The sequence below is a fragment of the Bemisia tabaci genome, chromosome 2 (assembly GCF_918797505.1).
Source record: "Bemisia tabaci chromosome 2, PGI_BMITA_v3".
Classification (NCBI taxonomy): Eukaryota; Metazoa; Arthropoda; class Insecta; order Hemiptera; family Aleyrodidae; genus Bemisia; species Bemisia tabaci.
The window spans coordinates 4,627,959-4,637,650 of record NC_092794.1 but is presented as its reverse complement, the minus strand read 5'-3'; positions in this window follow the sequence as shown (position 1 = coordinate 4,637,650).

Sequence of the window (9,692 nt, the reverse complement as noted above, 5' to 3'; positions counted from 1 at the left end):
AATTCTAAAGAATTAAGATGACAAGTTTTCCATGTAACAAAATGAAGTTTGACAGGAAGTTTGCGGAGATACAAAGTTTCACACTTCGGTCATCGATGTAAATTTTCTCAAAAATAAATATTTTTTCAGTGGAAATTTGGCAACTCACGAATGTTCATACGGCGTTTCTCGTTAGGACGGAAAAGCGGGTGTTAAGCGTGAGGGCTGTTAATGCGTCGCGTCGGGCCCAAGCGTTTCGGCGAGCCTGGAGATAAATCGTCGCTCCTCTGACGTAAACGCGTATCTCAATTCCCACATGAGCCTCCGAAAGCATAGAGTCCTATGGAGAAGAGGGTTCACGTGGAAATCGAGATACGCCCTTTCGTCAGGGGATCGACGAAATGAGGGACGCGGGCCGCGGGGAAATTGAGGAGTAGAAAAACGGTGCGCTAGAGAAACATCTGTAAAAGGATACTCAATAAGCAGAGCAAACACGTAACAAATTGAACAAGATACTTCAACAAATAATTGAAAAAGCTTAAAATATACTCGTATTTTTCTTCCGGTCCGCTCCGTTCCCTCAATCCCTGGCTCCCGCCCCTTGTTCTGCCCGCGCTAAGTCAAAACGCCGTACGCACATTCGAGAGTTGCCACATTTCCTCGAATAAAATATGTATTCTTCAGGAAAGTTATACATATTTTTCATTGAAATTTTCAGATATTCGAGATTGAATCGCGAAGAAAATTGTCTGGAAAAATCGAAGAAAAATATTCACAATTTGCTCGGTAAATTTGGGTTTTCTTGAAGGAACTACGGCAACGCCTGAAGGCTTATACGGTGTTCTTCCTTAGTACGGCAGTATTGCGGAGATGTTGACCTCTCGCGGCCGCCGACGTCTTCGTCTCCCGCGTCGCGACGCCCGCAGCCGCGTCTTTCTTTTGTCTCAAATATTTCTCTTCCTTCCGCTAAGTTTACCCGCCCTGCAAATGATTTAACGCCTCATCCGGGCGTCCTCTCCCTTTCTATTTTCCTCTCCCGCTTTGAGATTACTTTTCGTCTCGGTTTTTTTCCCTCCATATACGTTCCCGGCGGAATCTTTTGTCCGCATCGATAAGAACAAAGTGCTCCGCTCACCGAAACGAAAATAACATGAGATGTTCCGAAAGTAGGATTTATTAAAAAACTCCCCCCGCTAGAATGTGCTATAGTACTGCTAAGTAGGGTATCAAAATTGTATCTAAGTTTTTCACCATCATTACTCTCACTCTTAGAGAGGCCCCTTCCCCTAAATAAGCAGGGAGCTTTAATGTAAACGTGTCATATATAGGCAGATACAGACACCTCAAATGGGGGCGGGAGAGGTCCGGGGGCCTACCCCAGTAAATTTTGAAGCATCTAATATGCAGTTTGAGTCAATTTTGTAATGAATAATTACCAAAGATATGCGTTTTTCCTTCTTATTTCCTATTTTCCTTCCTTCTTTCTTCCTCTTTTTTTCAAAAGAACCGGGGGGGGGGGGGGCGCGTACGCCCCCATCCCCCACCTGGATTCGCAAATGGTAGTTGTTAGAAAAGTGTTGAGCGTTCAATAAGATTTAAAGTTAAAAATGTATATCTTTGACCAATTTTACCAATGTTCAACGATGACATTTAATTTTGGTGTTAAATAATATCCTGTTACCATCATAACTTTCATTTCGCTATTGTACATTTTTTCAGCGAGGTTCTGAGAAAGCTATTTTTACTCCTCGTTTTTTGTGCTGAAAGGCATTAAAGATGGTACAAGGGCGATCTTAACTGTGCATCGATATTCTTTAAAAATGCGAATTTTTTCCCCGCCGTATTGATGTTGAACTGTAGATCCATCAAATTGCTGCTGGTATTCTACAAATAGTATTTATTTAGTATTCGAGTGCTTTACAAGCAAAATAAAAGTAAAAAATTGTACGGTACCAGCTGAACTCATGAAAGAATTGGGCTTTTAGTTGTCTTGTAATCTTACGCAGTCCGGTTTGAGATCACGCGCTGCCACTGAATAGATGCTAAGTTTCATATTTAATACAGCTTCTGGAGTGGACTCATTGTGCCATAGAACGCACAGAAACAGTAACATCTTAATTTTGAAGTTTCGAAGAAAAAAAAACCATCACTTAAATTTGAAATTTCTTAACTATTTCTCTGATAATTGTTGCTAATTGCATACGCAACCCCTAAAATTTCATTCTGCACCTCTGTGCCCTTATCATAAAAAATGCTTACGAGCTCCTCAGAAAACGACTTACGTATCCCTTAAAGCGCTGTTTCTCGAAGAGACGAAGAGTCCTTTTTGGTGGTAGGTCACGTTTAAAATCGTAAAGTTCACTTTTCTTTTTCCCCTTTCTTTCATCCGTTGCTAACCACACACTCCAACAAGTAGGGGCTGCTCATCTTCAAGCAGACAATATATAAAGGGCGGATACATTTTGTTTGGACAGAGAGGATTTTTAATAGTGGTGCAAGTACAATTACGACTTCCGGTGCCGAGGCGATATTTCAAGAACGCACGATTTCAGGAGTCGATGTCCTTTTTCAGCCGCGACAGTGCGGCTCAACTCCCGCGCCAAGGAAAAACGCCGTACGAACATCAAAGCGTTGCCAAATCTCTTATGCTGAAGTACGAATTTTTGGGAAATTACCGGATTCGTAAGCATCAACATATCAGTTACACCTTCGTTTAGTTTTGAAAAAAAGATCTTTGTGAAATACTTGGGGACCTCTAATGCAATGTCCGTCAGGAAATCCTTAGAATTTGGAAGAAATAGAAGAGCAAATAGAGTTAAAAAGGAAGTAAAAGAGGAAAGAGAGGAGAAGGTGGTCAAAAAGAATATGAGTAATATTGATGGTAGATATTAACGTTTCACCGGTTCTACTCGTCACGCGCCTTGGGTGACCATAAGACGAACATAATGAAGTGATACAACTATTTTAACTCTCAAGTAGCTGAAATTGCATAGCCACGGAATTGAAGGATTTTTCAGTTTCTCGTTCGTATATTAAAAACGTCCGTATGTAATGAGCTCATCATGCGGAGTCCATTCCATAATATAGATGAAGTTGCAAAATCTTAGCATCGTTGCAATGCGAGTGGTTCCTTTTTGCAAAATGCAATCCATATTCTTCTCCCTCAGTTTCTTCTGCATAAAATCCCATATTTTTCAAATGTTTCTCATCGCCTCCCTTACTTTTTTCTAACCGGCTTCATTATTTTTCTTCCTCTTTTTCAACTATCTTTTCCTCCGATTTTGTATACGTTCCAATCTGACGCAAATGAACAACCTTAAACTATTGCATAAGTCTACTCTTGATGGAGATACGACTGGTTTACTAGCACGGAAAAAATGAAATTTCTGAATTAACAATTTTTTATTTAAAAAAACTGGGAGACATGTTTCAATGTAGATTTTACGACGAAAAAATGCTGATTTAACTTAACCTGTGGTTGAACTAGCTCTCCACTATTGTAAAATATACATTTGAAACATGTCTGTCACTTTTTGTAACTGCAAAATTGTTAAATCAGCAATCCTTTTTTTCCCGTGTGGTACTATCCAATTTTTCAGAGGCATGACTTCTCTCAAAAGTTAATATTATCCGTGGAAATTTGGCAGCATCGGAATGTCCATAGGGTGTTTTACCTTAGGACGGCAGGGAACGTGAGTCGTGAGTGTTTGGCGGTCGGGACGCGAAACCGCGGCGTGAGGGGGGGGGGGCGCGGAGCGGGACAGTTGTTAAGCGACTGTGCGAGGGGGAATTTGTTCCGGATGAGGAACTTCAAAATAGAGAAATCAAAGTTGTAGCGTTGCAAAATCATTTTATGTATCGTATAATGGGGAACTCATGACCCATAAACTTGGTTGCGTCATCAATCAAGTGTTTTGCCTGTTTATTTTTCCGACTTGCATTTTGCTCATACTTTCGTACCCCCCGCTCGCCCTCCGACTCCTCGACTCCGTCGCAGGGAGGCAACGTTGCAAAATGTGACTATTATATGGACGTATTTCTGCACTGAAAAAAAACTCCTGCATAGAGTACCTGTATACGGGAGAGTTTTGCCATCTATGTGCCGCTCTCTGATTGGTTCATCAGTTTTAGGCTATAATCACGGAGCTCCTTAATTGGACCAATGTAAACAAACCCGACCCAGAGAGACACGTATTATCGGCTAAGAAATGAATGATAATCATACTCAAAGGTTAATTTTTGGCCATCAAAGTTGGAGTCCAAGCAGTTCAGAAGTTGGATATCAAAACATTTCCATTACATCCAAAATCACGTCTAGATTTTTGTCGCCGTCTTGTTTGTTTACATAGGCCCAAACTAGGAGCGGAGGAACTGGGATTTGTTTACATTGGTCCAACCTCGGGATTGATAACCAACCAATCAGAGAGCGGCACACTTTTTCTGTAGTAAAAGTATTGAGATGGTGGTACTCTCCCGTATACAGATATTCTACTCCGGCTGTGGAAGCTGTACTTACGGGCTGTGTAGACGAACTGTGCGCGTTCCGGGCTCAGAGGCTGGAACATCCGGATACAGCACCTGGAGCAATCGAAGCTACGGCTTCTGCATCCGAAACTCTCGGCCCCTGAGCCCAGAACGGACGGCATGTCTATATAGCCCGTAAATTTTTTCCAGTGTGCTAAACGGAACTATAAACGAGTCGAAAAGATGGGGTGTGCTCTAGAAAGTAGCGTAGGAAGCAATGCAAAAGTGGGTGTGATTCCCTTTGGAGAAATGAGAAAGCGAGATTTCATATTCTACCAAAAGCCTGTGTCACACTATCAAAATACTCCATCAAAATGTCAAGGACAAGTGCTATGATTAGTCGAGGTCATAGAAAAAGCCAATCACAACACCTGACCTTGATATTTTGATGGCTAGCTTTGATAGTGTGACACAAGCTAAACGGAACGAAGCACCAATTTTATGCAGCACTCATGAGCCGTGGACATGGCAAAAGAACGTTCTAAACAGGGCTCATGAGTTAAAGACCGCGTTGCCGGGCGTCGTCACTCCCTTCGACGTCGCTGACGTCACTGGCGCTTTATAATTCCCATTCATTCGCACGGCCCTCGACAAACGAGCATACTACTTTCTCACCTGTCTCTGGTTTCGTTTAGCAGAAATACGTCCGTATAAAGGTTATAATGGGGGATATTGCCGAAAAATTAGAACTATCTGGCAACAATACATTGTGGTGCTGCAACTTTGTGCATCCCACTTGCTTCTGGTCGACTGGAAGCCATTAGAGACGAAGAGATCGAAACAAAAGAGGAAGAGAGGAGAACGAATCGAGTAGTAAACTGGAATTTTGAGAATCGCGGTTGAAGATTTTGAATGTTTTTGGAGGAATAACATTTAAAAATGTGTATGCGAACACATTTTCCCTGATGAAATGAGGGTTTTTGATTGAACTCTCACATTTTGTCCCGTGACATTTTTTAGATCCTACGGAAGAATGTAGTATGATCCTTCGAACGTTGCCTAGTCTCTCTGAATCAAAATAAGAATTTTAAGGGAAGTTTTTGAACGTTTTTCTTCCAATTTTTAGAAAAGATGATTCGCAATTTATCATACAATATCTAAAAAGTTTCCAAATACTATTTGATCTTGGGATATTTGGCAAACGGGATACGATTATGAATGCGACTTTTTTTGTGAAATTTGTTAATACTAAGGAAGGACACCGTATGAGCATATAATCAGACGTTGCCTATAATTTGTTTTTATTAAAGCTGAAACGTCCTACGGCGTTTTTTCTGAGCACTGCATTCTTTGCTTTCCTATACGGAAGGGTGCCGAAGAGGGGTTCGATCACGTCTTTCTTCGTAGAATTCGCAGGAAACACTCAGGGTGTCTCCTAGTCCAGAATTTTCGGAAAGTCCTAAAATAGTATTGATTTTTCTAAGGGCGGTCCAGAAGTACTGAAAAAGTGCGGAAATTCTGCAAAAAGGTCCAGAATTTTTTCCTTCATATCACGCGTGTTTTTTCATAAAGCCTGGAAAGGACGCGATTTCCTGCGCATTGATTCTTAGAGTAGTATTTACTGCAAAATCTCGATTGTGCAGTCGGTTAATCTTCAAGCCACCGATGAAATGTTGTGGATTTTAATTTTTTTTTCATGTCGAACGGAAATTTCAAATTTTCGAAATTTTTTGAATTCCGTCTAATGGAGGTACTGAAATAGTACTGAATTTTTCTGGTGAAGTGGTACTGAACTTCTCGGGAGTGCACTGAAAAAGTATTGAGTTCTGGCCAGCCTGTTTTAGTAGACCCCTGAACACTGACGTAACTCTTAGATCCGCAAGCGAAGCGAAATTCCATCGATTTTTCGAAACATGAAAACTTGGCGCGGTTATTACAGGTCAGAAGGGTCTTTGCTTGGGAGAAATGTTTCACCTACTCATACAAAGTAGTTTGGGCGAAAGTGAGGGGAACATTTGCGGACTGCGGCTCCCCGACGAGGCATGTAGACACTATAAACGAGAAGCAATGGGACTCGGGATAACTTCGCAACTCCGATGCGAAACCTCTCGCAGCTCCGCGAAGTTTCGGGTCGAAAGTTTTCGAGACCTTAATAGTTTCTTAAAAGTCTCAGTTTGAAACTTGAGGCTGGCGGCCAGACCTCGTCCCACGTCAGTGACGTCGGGCCTTGACGCGATGCGCAACGACCTGCAGCGTGACGCAATCATCGGATAGTTCCGCCACACTCGCTACCTCGCCTCTCCGCTAAAATAATTCGGGGTCATGTTCATAGGGTCGTATTCCGCTATGCTAAAGAAAAACGCCGTATAAACATTCCGATGTTGCTCAATTGTTTTTTGTAGAATATGTTTATTTTTGAAGAAAGTTATGAGTATTTTTCCTTAAAATTTTCAGACTTTTCAGGTCAATTTACGAGATAAATCCTTTGAAAGATCTGAGGATAAAAATTCCGAAATTTGTCTGGAAATTTGTGATTTGTCGAGAGAAACTTGGCAACGACTGATGGCTCATACGGCTTTTTCCCTTAGCACGGCAGTAAGGAGGCTCCTTATCGACGGTGAGACTCCCAAACCACGTAATTCGGTTTGCGACCTTGCAGACTTCTTACTTGTCATATTTTATTTTTTAAGTGTGAAACTACTTAATGCCAATTCTTTAAAATTCCATGATTTTTCTTCTCTGCGCAAAGCAAATTCTAAAAAACTTCAAGGAATAATGCGGACTTGTCCCCTTGCAAAGAAAATGAAATGAGAGCGGAGATTTTAAAAGACCGCGGAATCAATACCAATTTCCAAAAGCTCCGACAAAAAATTCGATATTGTCAGAAATTCCGGGGAAAAATCCGGGATACGTCCGGATTTGGTTCTAAAGATCGTCAATTTCAATCAATAAATTAGCAGAGTTGATCAAATGGACGTATTTCTGCCAAACGGAATTATGTGCATCAAGATATGAGCCTTGAGACCCATAAGAGTATATGCATAACAGGGCTCTAGTTATAATGCACATAGTTCCGTTTGACAGAAATACATTCAAATAATCGGTCAAGCTGACGAAAAACCCTGAAACTCTGGGTCAATTCCAAAAATAGCCGGATATTCCGAAAATTCCGAGAAATTGCAATAATTCTGAAATTAGGAATCAATTCCGAGAAATGGCTGCGCTGCTGTTGATACGATTCACATTGTGATTAAGAGGGTTTAATGAAGCCTTGATTATTATAGCATCACAAAAAGGACAATTTTTGCCAACTTCCAGTAAATTCAATGGTTTAATTTGGAAGTTTGGATCCTTGTAAGGGATTAGGATTAAAGAAAAATACATAACACGAAAAAGTTTATTCTGCAAGTGAGGTTTAAGGTGATTTCGCACGTACTTCACTTTTTTCAATATTATAGAATCTTTTTTCCGTATTTTGTACTTTTTGCAGTGGAATATCATTGTAATGCCTTAAGGGATCCGTTTCCAAAGTTACACTGCATTTTAGTCTAAAAATATTCTACTTTATGATGCTATGTTCAAGCCTACCTATACGTCCCTTAATTATAATGTGAACCAAATGGACCCTCATAAGAATGAAGCTGTTCTAGGTTCTGGGAACGATTATGAATACATACTTCACCTTCCACTGATTATTTCTTCATACCTTAATTTATAGATTTTGAATACGGCCGTGATCAGTCGCGTGGCGTGCTCTGCGATTCATCGATTATGATCTGTCGTTTGAAACCTATGAAAAGGATTAGATATACAGGGTGTTCGCAACGAACATCTTATAATCGATTCTTAAACATAGCATCAAATGGGGAAATATCGACAAATCGATCATTCACCGCCACGCCACTTGGCCCTGATTCCTTACGACCGATCCTTCCTTCGGACCTCGATTATAAAGCTCAAGACCGGCGAGATTGAAGGCGCATGCGCAAAACTCGGAGTTGCGGGTGGTTTTACGTGACTGAGGCCCGGATTGCATGAGTCGGAGCAATTTGAACGGCACCAGCACCTATGCGTCAATTTAAAATTTATAAGCGCAGCTTCCGAGAGAGGAGCTAGCTTCGATGAATTTTCCAACCGTAAAATCACTCCTTGTCCGACGTTGCAACGTTGCGCGCTCAAACGCTCATTGTTCTAGTTAAATTGTGATCAGAAACCCTAAAAAATCCTCACCGTCGTAAACTTAAATGTATATTTTCGATCGGTTGGGAAGAAGTCAAACACTTTTGCTTATGTGCACCAAGGTCCCCATACCCCGTGAATAGTGACTATAGTTTTTTCAAAGCTAATGGAGATTTGGAGGCTACCCCATAATTGGATTCCATTTTGGAAGCGCTAAGCTGATAGGGAGCGCTTTTTGATTTCAACCTGCCTCTATAGTACTCTAGTATACTAGTGGCAATGCGTTCAAATGGCGCACCAGCTCAACAACAATATGGCGGAGAGGTGCCTAACACTTTCTTTTAATACATACTTTTTTTCATTAATTTAAATAAGAATTATCCATGCAGAGTGTGCGACAATTTTAAAATCATGAGTTGAAATCGCTGACTCCGCAGAGTTTAAATATTGGAGTCTAACATAGAGCGGAGCGGCTTGCTGCCGGTGGGAAACGCGCACAGGCGCCTACAAACCTAAGGGGATACTTCACGCATTGCGCAATGCTTGAAGTATCCCCTTAGGTTTGTAGGCGTCGATGCATGTGCGTGCTGGCCGGCCGCCCGCGCCCTCTGTTTATGCTTCTGATGTCAGAGTATGGAGGATAATAATCGTTTTTCTATAATTTATTTTCTTCGCGATAGTGCGCCTCTCTCAAATTGATAGTTGAAATTTTGGTGAGAGCGTTCCTTCATCTCATCGGTGATCGTCCTCTCTGTCAAACATAAAAATGCGCCTACTTTATAGAAAACAACTGAACGCTACTCTAATAATATCGTATTAGAGTTTTCCAGTGTGTCGTTTTTTCTAAGTTTTATTTCTGTGAAACTGAGCCACATTTTCAGAGATTGGGATTATTCACTGGCAAAGAATTTACGGGTGGTTGTGACAACAGCGCTCCTAAGACGACACAGGTCTCTTCCTCCGACCCCATCGCGTTCTTACCTCCTCCCACTTTCTCATCACATCGACTCACCAGGCATTCCCTTTGAAATCACGGTGTTGGAAATAACTTCGATCTTAGAGCGATGTTC